This window comes from Vanessa atalanta, chromosome 10 (assembly GCF_905147765.1).
Source record: "Vanessa atalanta chromosome 10, ilVanAtal1.2, whole genome shotgun sequence".
Lineage (NCBI taxonomy): Eukaryota > Metazoa > Arthropoda > Insecta > Lepidoptera > Nymphalidae > Vanessa > Vanessa atalanta.
The window spans coordinates 12,047,607-12,059,928 of NC_061880.1; positions in this window are offsets into that span (position 1 = coordinate 12,047,607).

Here is a 12,322-nt window from a genome sequence, read left to right on the forward strand (position 1 = left end):
TATCACCTGTATTTATACTGCCTCCTTCACACTTCTTAAAATTTAATAATACTAAGTGCTCTACTTACTTCTGGTGCTAAAATATATAACAAATTAGTGATACCACCAATATTATTATAATTATTAATATTAATAAATGTCCACAAAAAATACGTAAGGCGATGTCAAAGAAAACATCATCATATCATATCCTGCCCTTATCCCAATTTTATTTGGTGCGGCATCGTGTTTTGTGACCTTCCTTCCTTCCTGAAGACATGATCCTGATTCCTCCGCATAACATGCCCATACCGTGACAGTCGGCTTGCACATAACTTTTCATAATTATATTTATTGATGTCAAAGAGAACGTAATAAATAAAATCCAAAAAAAAAACAAACAAGTAAAATACATTTTCTTCTATTTCAAAAATCAAAAACTACAGACTCCACGTTTCCGTAAACAACATTCACAGGCATTCGACTTCACGACAACTCTTGAAAATATTTCATTCTCAGTTGTTGCAATAAAAATTTTAAGAAAAACTTGTCGCAACCATAAATTATCTGTCACTGCTTCGTGGATTTCTGAACCTTTGCCAACATTTTACAAAAAAAAAAAAAACGAAAGATGACATCGTAATTAGTCAATAACAAGATAACGTAGCTGTCAAGAGCCGAGATGACTCATTGGTCAGAACGCTTGTATCTTAACGATAACAATGGGTTCAAACCAAGTAAGCACCCCCGAATTTCCATATGCTTAATTTGTGTTTACAATTTATCTAGTGTTCGGCGATAAAGAAAAACATCTTGACGAAACTTGCATGTGTCTATATTTTTTAATGGCATTCTGCTACGTTTGCTACATATTTAAACAGCACAGTGGAATGAGCTCCAAACCTTCTCCTCAAAGGGAGGGGAGGCCTTAGCCCAGCAGTGGATTATTTATAGACTGTAACTTTTCTTTTTTTACAGCAACGTATACATTTTCTTTCAAGAAGCAGAATTCAGGATAAATACGTCCATCCTTCCTGCCATTATTTTCCAACAATTTTTCACAATATACGCAGTTATTTTAGCTAGTAACCGTTGGTTTCACTCGAATTCCAATTACTAGATCATCTCAAGTATTTTTTTATAATTGGCATACTAACGAAATAGCCTGAAGTCTCACGTCCTTTCTTTATTTAGCTTGCATCAAATTAAAAGAGATACACTGGCTCACTTACATTCAAGCTCAGCAATATATTTGATCGCTTTGTTCAATAAGACCATTTAATTCAGCTATTATTGTTATTAAAATATCTTATCCTACTCGATAATAACATCGAAATATTTCAAATATTGTTGGCAGGGTTCTTTGTTACTCTTAGACGCCAAAACATCTAAGCGGATTCCGAATAAATTTTCAGTATGTGTATCTTATATCTATTTTAAATTGATGGTAGTGTCTAACGCAAGCGTGATTGGATAGGTACCACCACATTTTGTACCGTCAAGCAGCAATTCTTTGTATTTTTGTCTTCCGGTATAAAGGTTGAGTGGATGTGCAAGCACGAGAGACATAACATCTCAGTTTGCAATATTGAATGCGTATTGGCAATGTAATTGTTTGGTTTTTTTTTTGCAATGCCAATATCGTGCAGTGCCAGCAAAATGTTCACTTATCATCAGGTGGCTCATTTGAGCATCCACCTATCTGTGCCATTAAAAAAAAACAAACATAAAGCTAAGCTACGTAAAACATAACCCCTTCTCCAAGTAAACGTTTTTAAAAGCTATTTAAGAACACAATAGTAGTATTAATGAAAAGTAAAGTTAGTCTTCCGATTTCTTCGTCGAGCATTCACTGTCTTGCTAATGAAGTTCAAAGTTCAGGTTTTACCGTTGCCAATTAACAGTTGAATTCTTCTACCGTCTCGCACAGAACTACTTTTTTAACCTTTTAGAAACATTCGAACATACGCTTCATTAGTGTTAAGAATCGATATATGCTTTATTACTTTTACGAATCGAGATAAGCTGTATTACTTTTACTATTACGAATCGAGATACGTTTTATTACTATTATGAGTCAAGATACACTTTATTACTTTTACGAATCGAGGTACGTTGTATTACTTTTTCGAATCAAGATACGCTTTATTATTATAACTACAAATCGAGATATGCTTTATTTATCCGACCCATAGGCTTGTCGTCTTAGTGTAACGGCCTACTGGACACATACTCATTAGTTATTCCATGTTCCAGTTTGAGCGGTGAAGGTGTAAATGTCTATATGGATGATGCCTCTTAACATCAGGTGACCTATTTGCTTGTCCACCTTTTTAATCCATATATGGTTTGAACATTTTCGGCATCAAGTTTAGTTTGATTGTCATATATGTTTATTAAAGATCTGTGGTAACTTAGTGGTTAAAAGACGTGAATCTTAAACAATGATTCTGAGAGCAAACCCGGCGCAAGCACGATTGGATTCATGTGCTTAATTTGTATTTATGATTCAAAGAAAACAAACATCGTGAAGAATTCTGCACATGGATTATGAAAATCTGCCATGTGTATCCAACAACCTACATTGGAGTAGCTTGGTGAAGTAAGCTCTAAATTATCTTCTTAAAAGGTTGTTACTTAGCTTTTACTTTTTCTATTTAATAATAAGTAAGATCAAAAACTATTTTAAATCTAATATTGATTTATTTTATATTAAATATTTTTTAAATACCACCCAATATAATGATACTACATGTAAAGATATAATGTTTAGTTTATTGACATTAATATCATTACAAATTAAATTATACAATACTAACAAATTCTACAGAAAATTATAATTAATACAGGCATATTATAAGTCTAAAAGTACGTAAAAAAAAAGGGATTACATAGATGAGCCATTTTGCATTATATCCTGCTGAAGAATTATTGCCCATTTTGTGAAGCTTAAAAAGATGTTCTCTTTAAGCTTCTTAAAAAAATATCGTTCTTATGGGACATTGCATTAACTTATTATAAATAAATTATTACAAATACCATAAATTTAGTTTGAATATTGTTTTTCTTTTTTATTGTGATGAAACTTTCAGCCATATGTTAAACCCAAAATACCTAATGTATTACATTTCATTAAAGTTCTATATTAGAAAAACCTAGTAGATTTTGTAAGGTATTTATTTAGTATCAGTCATAGAAAACGAATAAACGATATAGAAGTTGATGCCTGGCAACGCCATCTAGCGACGAGTAACAACAAACTGGATAGTACAATCCTCTTTAATAAAATACACATATCATGTGCGATGAATTACATTAAATTCAAACAGCTATACGAACATTTTATATATAAAACTAGCTGATCTAACAGAAATTATCGCGTCTTAGGTATGAATATTCAATTCGAACTAGAATAATTTTTTATACACAACATAGAACCATAAAAGCTCCTAAATTTTTTTAAAATTTCCTATTTTCTGGGTATTTTACCTAATCATTTCCGTACGAACCTTCTACAAAGTATTAGAATTTAAAAAACAAAGTGAATGAAATCGGTACAGTCATTTTCGTGTTATAGGCTGACCAAGGGAAATTATTCATTTTAAATAAATATTTTAATTACTTGTAATTGAAAACAATAAAAGATTTTTTTTTGGTTCAATTTAATCAACATCCACCATCACTCACTGTATTACAGGAGACTCATTCGATATACTGAAAGAAGAAAGGATTTAGCACATCGTTACGATCGGCTGTATCCTTTATGGAAATGCTTTTGATGCTTGGAATTTTACGTCGCCATGCGGCTGTGAAAGAGCCTTTGAAATTGTATTGACGAGCTCGACAAAAAGATTTATCTTATTAAAATTACGAAACCGATGTGGGGTGTGGCTCTATACAAATGTCACATTGTCACACGGGGTTTATTTTTATAATTCAATACATTGAGTGCACCCACAGTAAACAATTAATTTTAGACATCAATACGTCAGTATCGTTGTATTTAATAGTAGGCTGTGAACTTATTTAGAAGCGATATCTTGTTTATATACCAATAAAACGACACAAATCGGTATTTTATATAGAGTACACCAAGCTGATTATCACATAATAAATACATTATTAACAAACGAAACTAAAATATAAATCATTAACTATATTTAAGTGACTTAAACAAGTATCAAAATTGAAATTAAAGGAATGAAAAATAATAGCATACTTACTTAAGGATTATAATCGTTTGATTATTGGGTAAAGAAATCTCTTCCGATAAATCTTAACCAAATTGTTACTATGTACTAGTAAATCTATACAAACAATGAGACCTTTTTGTAATGCCTAACTAAAAAGACTGCTGGTTAGTAGTCTTTTTATATACATAAAAAAAATACCAGAGGATGTATTGCGTTTCGGAGGTTTTAATATATAATATTATTATGTAAGTAACTGAACTTTGCACTTTTACCCGTTATATATTTAGACTATTGTCGTTACAATTGTGTATTTTTTGTTCTTCTATATTTATAATTTAATAAATATTAGTAATAGAGCCACGTTGTAGTTCGAGATTAATTCTTCCGGCAATTATATTCACGCCCTATTAATTTGACTACATCAACAGAACATTGATATATATTTTTTTATAAATCTATTTAATGTAACTCATTTCGATTTCCTGATTTTTTATAATCGGTGCGGTTCTTCAAATATACGTTTACGGTACTCGCAAGTCAAATCCGATGATATCGGGAAAAAAAATAATGATTTTTTTCGGTATTTAATATTTTATTTAATTGTTTAAATTTGATCTAACATTTATAATAGATGTTTTCATAGTGTTGTAAGCTTACTTAAGCTTTCGTTTGATCATTATTTTTAGAATAAATTAAAGTTAAAAAAAAATAACATTTTTAAAAACCAATTTTATTAGCGCCCATTTTTATAATTACACTTATTAGAATTTTAGATTATATTATCATAAACACCACAAAAATAAAAAATAACAGTAAAATTAAATTCAACTATGAAATTCACTCACACATACGTAAAATTAAATAAAAACTCATCAAAATGTCTAGCTTCGTAAGCATTCGTATAAACCCTATAGATCAATAATGTGATTTTTTTTCACAAAAATACTATTATATAGTAAGAAATTACACAAAAGTAACACAAAAAAATATTAGTTAATTATAATTAATTTACAATTATCATTATAAACTTTAATGAATTACCCTTTATTTTAGTAAAAAACTTTTGAAACTGTATTCGATTACTATAACAAAACTTTTCACTTTTCATTATTATGATTAAAATAAATTTGAAACACTTTTTTAACAAAATTAACTAATGAGTTCGTCTGAGACTCTGAGTTTGAGTCTTCGAAATAAAACCCTTTTTTATAAATAATAGCTCTTGTCATTAAAATAACTAATTATTAACTACTTTTAATTAGTATAAAAAATACTCACCACGAAATTATACTCATTAAATTTTCAAAGAGTAATTAACATAAAACCCCGTTCACACTTAGTTAAAAAAAATTAACTACAGAATTGTTATTTGACACTCGTAACAAAAGTTATAACACAAGTCACTTTCACCAATATTTTAAACTGTACAAACTTTTATTTTTAAAGTTGAATAAATTTAACGTCTTCGTCCATCTATCGCAGATAACAGTGAATTACGAAAAATAATATTAAACACGTTATTTGAATCACGCGGTTGTATCGATGAAATCGTTGTACTGGGATCACAGAGTGTGCCAGGACCGTGTCCCGACGAATCTCAGAATATACTGGTCCAAAAGCACGAATGTTCCCACAACGCATGCGTCCTTCATACGCCGTTTTATCAACAGGACTACGAATATTAAAAAGTTTTAAACATTAATTTAAACAACATTATATTTAGTTTAATGTAAAATATGATTTTATATACATAATAAATAATTATGTAATTGTACATAATACTCAAACTTTTTGATCGTTCTTTTAGAAGTCTTTTATATTACGGTTCTATATTTCTTGTTATCTGTATTGATAGGTGTAGAATATATTAATACGCGTAATAATAATTTGAAGAATATATTAATACGCGTTCATATTAAATATAGATAGAAATGATGACGAATAAGTAGAGAAGTTATCTGTGAACTTTTAAGGTGAAACTTCTTGGTGTATGATCTATAAAAATAAATGAAGGCACATTTTGGTATGCCTAACTGAAAATATCAATAAAGCAATACACAAAAAACTTAATTTAGTCTATAATAATGTACGAGTATACTAATAATATATATTTTTAAGTAGCTCTGTATATCATTTACACTTTACCAGCGAAACCACTGAACCGTAGTTGATAAAATTTTGGTATGACGCAAGCTTGAACCTCAAGGGAGGACATGGGTATTATTATACCTAAGATACGACCGAATTCGCGAGCGACAACTAGTTTTATGTAAGTAGCTATGCTTTTTTTTTTAACTAGCTTTAAATTTAGACTATTGGCATGACGATCGTGAATTTCATGTTTTTGTGAGATTACAATTTTAATAGCGTATGTTATTTTAGATTCGACACTTCACATGTTAATTAATAACAAAAAAAATATATATCGCAAATCTTTTTATTTTTTTATACAAATTCAATAATATATATATGTTACCGTAAGATTACAAACATCATTAGATTACAATCTATCTCGTCAGATTGTAAACTGTAAATAGCGAAAATTAATGCGTTAAATCGCAATCATATTTCACGGTTCACAATATTTCGACAGTTTACAATCTGACGAGATAGATTGTAATCTAACGATATTTGTAATCTTACAGTGACATAGATATACTCACAAGAAATGCAATAAAAAAGCTTATAATATCGTAGATAGATTTCTATTCAATCATGAAGGCGCGCCCCTCCACGTTAATTTAATTAATTTTTAATAAAATAAACTTAACAAATATATATTTTTTGCTGTCTTTAGTCATCTCACGCACACTGAGACATCTCGGAAGTACGAGCACCATTCACTCCATCTAATGCACGACGATAAAAAATTGACGTGAAGGGCGCGCCTTCGTAAGTGAATAGATCTTTAAGGATATATCGGTGTTACTATTTTTGTGTTCGTAAAAATATAAAATTTTATAGAAACTTTTATAGAATATCTGACCTACATAATATTAGTGCTAGGAACAACATAAGCTAATTATGAACGTTAACAACTAATCGAGGTTCATAATTATTTTGTTAGACACTACATATATTTTTACAACAGGATCACTGGAAACGGTCCAATTTAACCGATTGCTTAATAAAAAAAAAATAAAGGATATTATAAATCCAATTACCTCTTAGATGATAATATACCTCTGGAATGACATGATCGCCTTCAGGCAGTTTCGAATAAATATGAAAAATTGTATTAAAAAGGCTGACAGTAGACAAATGAAAAACTCGCTGTTTTTTTTACCGGTTCTTCATAGTCTTGAGGAGATTCTTTCGGAACCGATGGAAATTTTTTTTTTAAGATTATATTGTGCTCTGTGTATTAAAATATAGAACTTGTTTTTAAGTAATCATGTATACGAGTACGAAGAGGAATATATAACATTTTATTAAATATGAATGCAAAATAAAATGAAATAACGTGATATTGAATGAAAAAGCGTAAAACAGAGAGATCTAAAAGAGTTGAGTGGTATTCAATCGAACACATGACTTTATTTCGCTCTACCAAATCGAATAGAACGATAGATTTTTTCCTACAGTGTTTTTTTTTTATAAAGAATGCACTATATTTCATTTTAACAATATTTATTACACGAAATGAAAATAAAACTAAATCAAACAATCTGTGTCTACTAGCTAAACATGCGGCTTTACCCGCGCGAAGTTTATAAAACTTTACCTATAGCACAGAAAACGTCATCCGCCATTTTACCCCCTCGAGGGGTAAATAAAAAAGTAGCCCATGTACTTCCCTGGAACTCAAACTATCTCCATAGAAAATTTAATCTAAATCGGTTCAGCGGTTTAACCGTGATAAGGTAACAGACAGAATTGCTTTCGCATTTACAATATTAGTATAGATTTTCACGTTATAAACAGGACTACGAATAATAAACAGTTTTTCTGCCAAATAACGAAAAATTTTACACATTAATTATTTTAGCATAACATTATTTTATATATTTAGTTTAATGTAATATATTATTTTTATTCCATTGATAAAATCATTATGTTACTTTATATAATACTGGCGGACTGGGAATAACTCTTTGGCGTATCACCTAGAAGAAATTTTTCTTTTATATTTCTTTGTATCTGGGGTAGTAGGTGAAAGTTCATTTAAAGTAATAAAATTTGAAGAGCACACTAATTCATGATATCTTAGTCTCATAATTCAAATGGATATATTGTTATTAGTTTAATAGTAATGAATATTCAAGGTTATTTAGAGAATTAATTGCTGTAATTATTAATTTTTGATTATTACATAAAATAGTACCAGACTGCATTTATATATAATTGATACGAGCATGCCGTGTACACATGCTTAGGAATGTAATCTAGGTCAAAATTGTGTAATTCCATAATTTTAATGTATGTTCTGATTGTATTCTGTTTGTGTACCTATGAATAAATAAATAAAAAAATAAATAAATTAGCATTTTTTTTTAACATTAGCAGCCCGTAAATGTCCCATTGCTGGGATAAAGGCCTCCTCTCCCTTTGAGGAGAAGGTTTGAAGCATATTCCACCACGTTCCTCCAATGCAGGTTGGCGGAATACACATGTGGCAGAATTTCGTTGAAATTAGACACATGCAGGTTTCCTTACGATGTTTTCCTTCACCGCCGAGCACGAGATGAATTATAAACACAAATTAAGCACATTAAATTTCAGAGGTGCCTGCCTGGGTTTGAACCCGAAATCATCGGTTAAGATGCACGCGTTCTAACCACTGGGCCATCTCGGATCATGATAAATAAATACACGTTTGTATTTAATATACATATAAAAGTGCATAATAAAGTTAATAATAACACAATACCATTTATTTACATTCATCATTATACAATTATTATTACTTAATATATACATAAGACTTAATTATACAATGAAAATTTATAAAACTATAGAAAATTAAATCTAAATTTATATCTACAAAACAAAAAATACTCGCCGGCCCGAAGTCCAGTGGCATTACATATTGACTTCCAGACAGGATGTATTATATACGTATGTAATTGTATTTAACTAACATGACTTTTTAGTTTTAAATGTTGAATAAGGGTAACTACTGAGTTTCTTGCCGGTTCTTCTCAGTAGAATCTCCATTCCGAACAGGTGGTAGCTTCACTTAATATATTTTGTTAAATTACGATTCAAAAGTGCTTGTAAAAGCCTACTTGAATAAAGTATTTTTTGATTTTGATTTTATTGATTGTCTTTGAGCTAAGCGAATAGCGAATGCTCTTAAGAGTTTCTTAGAAAATCTAATGTACACGTGTAGTTGATTTCACTTAATTTGTAATTATTATTATTTACGTTATATCAGTAGTCGAGCTGGCAAAAACACCAAGTGATCATTTGCCCAGACATTAGTACTGAAAGATATATTCAACATTAATCATATCACCAATACGCCACCAACCTTGGGAACTAAGATGCTTGTGCTGTAGACCTGACTCTCATGACCTGACGTATCTTCAACGCAACAGTACTAAGTACTGCTGTTTTGCGGTAGAATCAAGTCTACAATCAAAAAGTCACAATTTTTTTAATAAAACCTCCCTCCCTCCTCTCTCCTCCCTCCCACCTCCCTCCTCCCTCCCTCATTGGTAATGTAATGCATAAATTACTTTTGTTAGTTTTCGTTTTATCAATTATTTTTAATTAAAGTTACACTAACACACGACACTATTTTGTTGTGTTTTCCAGTAATTGGGGGGTTTAACACCATCGACTAAGTTCGTATTTTTGGATCGTTTTATCGTATCTATGAGAGTTCCTCTTTATATAAATAAATGTACAATCACATTAATTACTGAAATGTCTATCTTTAATGAGTTTCCCCACAGTCGAGTCGTTTTATTACCGTATGATGATTTCAAATTAGTTATAACATGTTTAATATTTACATTTCTATTTGAAGCAAATATTAGGGTTGTCAACATTGTCCTCAAACACCGATTCAGGAAATAGAGGAAATAAGTGATATTGTCGATATTCGAATTTTCGCAAAAAAGTTTCCAAAAATAGTTGATGCGTCTCGATTTGTAATTAGCTTGTCAGTAGACCAGATTAAACTCGGACTCATCCAGTCTGCAATTACTAATTTTAATTTAACTCTTGGCCCTTTTATTTTTAATACTTATAATGCTAGATGCAGATTGGCTTCAATAGTTTTGAGTAAGCACAATAAAAATAAAAGAATAAATTCGATTGGTCGTTGCTTACTCTTCAGTATTACAACCAATCAGAATTAAGTTTATAACTACCTTTATACGTCATTTTATGTAGAATTATCTGTGCCAAAAATCGCTCTTAAGGAAGAGCGTGTGATTATAATAAACATTAATGTAGATATCTTCAACGTAAATCTGTTTAAGTTCTTAAGAGCCTTAATAAACGCTATTCGTCAGTAATTTTTTTGCTTTTTTTTTTAATTATTAATTACTTCTTATTGGATTTGCTCCATGTTTTAATGTTACAGTGGAAACTTCGTTGGCTTACGTAAGGCTTACCTTGGTATCACATGTTTGTGTATTATACTATAAAAAAAAAACGAAATAAAATCAATTATATCAGGCGATTTTGGTGACAAAAATCTTAGGACTATTAATGTTGTTATGAATCTCAGTACAAGAGTAAAGAGATTGCCAGCTTAATACCCAATTAAATATCAAATATACAAAATATTTCACAAGCTCGTAACGATATATAGAGCTTCACATGACAACCAATTTGAATTACGGTAGACGCTGCCAACCGAAGGTGGCACGTTTGATCTTAAATTCGGCGTTTGTACAAATATCAGAATATCAGCAGAGAAAAGCATCTTCAATTAATTTTAACTTTGATAATGAACGCACATCAAAAACACGTTAAGAAATCTTAAAATAGTAAAACGTATTACTCTATAAATTCTATATAGATGATAAAAAAGTGTGGAGTTAGTTTTCGTAAATAACGATCCGGGATAAATAACAATTGTATTCTATTTAATCATATTATGTAACTTGATTGTCGGAAAAGAGTAACGTAGCGGTTTTCGTATCGGTGATGGGTTTATCAGAGGCCACCAACGTACCCTAAATATACGAGTATATAAAATTTCGCCTCAAAGACGTTGTCAGTCCTAGCTGATGTATAGGGTTCAGTTCCTAATAATATGCCTTTTTATGTGTTTAATCTGGCTATACACAAATATATCCCTAAAGGCTAACAGCCTTATAACAGATATGATATTAGCAATTGAAAGTGCTGACGGTATTGCTTCGATGTGTCAATGCGTTGACGATAAATGTGATGTGATAGTCGATTGTTTTTGTGTTACGCGTAAAAGATGCGGCGTGCAAGCTTAGAGTCAGCATGCTCGTTCTAGAAGCAGATAGAATTTATAGTCCATTTGTGATTCATTGCTGCACCATTCCTAATGGGTGATACCAATACTATCTAGAAGATCAGATGATTTTCATATGATTCAAATCCGTAGAGCAGCTCGAATTATCGACGATCAAGCCCTTTCTGATTTGCTCGATCCTTTGGCGTTGCGTAGAGATGTTGGATCACTCTGCATCTTCTACCGAATTTTCCACGGGGACTGTTCCGAGGAATTGTTTGGATTAATCCCGGCAGCTGAATTCCATCTTCGGACATCTCGACAAAATTCTAAATTTCACCCACACCACTTAGATGTCCGTAAATCCACAACAGCGCGATTTTTAAGGCATTTTCTGCCTCGCACAACCACTCTGTCGAACCAGCTTTCGCCGGCGGTTTTTCCGAACCGATACGACTTGGGAACCTTCAAGAAAAGAGCGTACTTATTCCTTAAAGGCCGGCAACGCACCTGTAACCCCCCTGGTGTTGCAGATGTCCATGGGCGGTGGTAGTCGCTTTCCATCAGATGAGCCTCCTGCTCGTTTGCCCCCTATACCATAAAAAAAAAATCTATACTAATATTATAAATGCGAAAGTAACTCAGTCTGTTACCTCTTCACGGTTAAACTGCTGAACCGATTTAGATGAAATTTGATATGGAGATAGTTTGAGTCCCGGGGAAGGACATGGGCATTTTGTAATTGACCCCTCGAGGGGGTAAAATT